The following is a 2,500-nucleotide window of genomic DNA, read 5'->3' as shown; positions in this document are numbered from 1 at the left end:
GGAGCCTCCGGGTGGTTAGACCTGGGACATGAGCGGGGGGGGGGGGGGGGGGGGGGGGGGGTAGCAGCGCTTTTAGGTCTGCCGGGCAGTTGGTAGTGTGCATTTTGAAAAGAACAGTTGTTGCAGCAACTGTTCTGCGGTGGCTCAACTTGGTGATGGCATACTCCTTATGGGCAGAGTCCTCATCCACACCCACGATCTTAATTGTCTTTTTCTGGATATTATCCAGCTGCCTGAGAGTTGTTTGTGAGGCGTTCATCCAGGCAAAGCAGGAGTCCTCCATGATGCTCCTGACCTGGCTTTTGTAGATGTTGGCTCGGTCCTCTAGGATCAAGCTTGTTGGCCAACTTCCGCATTGCTCCGAGATGTTGTCCAGCATGTTTACAGATGTTAGAAAGATGGCTGGTCCACTGGAGTTTTCTGTTGTGTGTGTGTGTGTGTGTGTGTGAGAGAGAGAGAGAGAGAGAGACAGAGACAGAGACAGAGACAGAGACAGAGAGAGAGAGACGTGTCACTGCTGTCCATCCCAGTCCAATCAGGACAGGAGAGTCACTCCACTTCTTTTTGTCAAAGGCTGAAAACTAATCTCCTTTCTGAAGAGATGAGTTTTGAGCCTTTGACAAACAACAGTTCATCTCCTCCTCCTCTTCCCCCTCCCCCCACTCCCTTATCTGTCTCCTCTATCCACTCTAATACGCTTTTTAACTTAAAGCAAAGAAAATTTCTTTATTTTTCTCTTCTGCATTTTAATAGAAATTCTTTTTCTTGACCATGATAGCCTATAATGGCCAAGGTAACAAAATATGAGGTAACAAAATATTCCTGTGACCTGAGGTCACAGGAATATTGTGTTACCTCTGTTCTGAAGGTATCATGGCTCTGCCCTTTACTATTGGTTGTGATTCCCTGGTGATTTCCGCCCCTGCTTGTTTTTCACTTCCTTGAAATGCAGAGCTTTGGCTGCGTTGGTATCCAGGGTTCAAACAGCTCATTCCATCTCTCTTTGTGCAGCACATGGAGATAGATTATATAACCCACATCCACAAAGGGATCTGTCATACAGTATGTTGGGCTTCATACAGGGTGTGTTTGTTCTATTTAGCGTTTGTAAATAACCCTCTCGTTCATGTGCACGCACTTCCACGAATGTGCGTACACACACGTGCACACACACACACACACACACAAACACACACGCACGCACGCACACACACGCACACACACGCACACACACACTCAGCTTTCACTGTAATTATTTGCGGTGGTTCAAGGGTTCGTTAAGGAGTGTTTTCATAGGCACAGGGCCTGTTCCTCCTCATTCCTCTGTCGTCTGAGAACCTCCCTCACTGTTCTCATTACAGGAGCTGCCCGGTGCGAAACTCTGCCTTAGTGCCTTTGAACATTTCTCATCACTTTTCTAGTTTGAAATAGCCCAGAGAGACACTCAACTTGGGAAGGAACAATTCTGTGTCCATGTCCTGTCAGGAGTCGGACACTGTTGAAAATTAGAACTATAGTCGTCTTATTGAATAGCAATCCACAGCACTGATAGCCGGCCAGGGCAGGTTGCTGAGTGGTATGTTTGACAAAGAGAGAGAGAGGTAATAGTGTTAAGTGTGACTGTCCTGCATGTAGGAGCCAGCCTATTTTTTATTTTTTTATATATATATATACAGGGGGAGTCCCACTGAGAGCAATGCTCTCTTTTTCAGGAGCGCCCTGTTCACATTCACACACACACATTCACACCTGGAAGCTGACCAGTACAACCACAGTCTGATCTGCTGGCCACTGATCAGCTCCACTGGAGGGGTTGGGGTTAAGGGCCTTGCTCAAGGGCACCTCAGTGGTGGTAATGAGGGAGGGGCAAGCACTGCCTTTTTTCACTTTCCCCACCCAGATTTATCCTGCCGGTCCCGGGGATTGAACCGACGACCTTCCGGTCGCTTCTCGCTTCTCTAACCGTTGGCCCACCACTGCCCCGACCTGATGGAGCTGACTCATGTGCTCTCTGCTGAGCTTAGATTCTGCCGTTGCGGGGGTCCCCTCTTAAGCCCCCTCTGCCCAGTGTGTTGCTCTGGAAAGCCCCTAGACTCCCGCCTTTGAAAGCTTGGGTTTGGGGCCCCCAGCGAGATTTAATGATGTATGTGTGTGTGTATGTGGGAAGGGGGGGGGGGTATCCCACTCACTGTAGTACTGAATGGGCTGGGGAGAGGAGTTCTTGGCGACCGTCCATTGTTGGAGTAGTTGCTAGGCATTGTTACACTGGTTGCCTAGCAGCAGCGCATTGTCGAACGGTCTAGTTCCCACAACTGCCCCACTCCCCCCACCATTCATCACAGCCCCATGTCTCATCTCCTAAGACAGTAGCCAATGTAGCATCTTTCTTTCTGATGACTACATGTAACTTCTACTTCCTCCATCCATTCATCCCAAATGAGCGATCTAACCGAACACGACACATGGGAAGCATCCATCAGAGATCATGTAAAGTGGAGGA

General features: G+C 49.0%; 1 protein-coding gene across 1 annotated transcript in view; it reads left to right on the top strand.

Moving 5' to 3' along the window:
- The window catches only part of LOC310776932 (rho guanine nucleotide exchange factor 26-like), a 39,212-nt gene that overhangs the window by 27,800 nt on the left and 8,912 nt on the right, over positions 1 to 2,500 (top strand). The window lies entirely within an intron of this gene.

The sequence above is a fragment of the Poromitra crassiceps genome, assembly GCF_964638095.1.
Source record: "Poromitra crassiceps genome assembly, chromosome: 5".
In the NCBI taxonomy this organism is placed as follows: domain Eukaryota; kingdom Metazoa; phylum Chordata; class Actinopteri; order Beryciformes; family Melamphaidae; genus Poromitra; species Poromitra crassiceps.
Note: the sequence above shows the minus strand (reverse complement) of the source record. Positions and strands in the feature narration are given on the sequence as shown.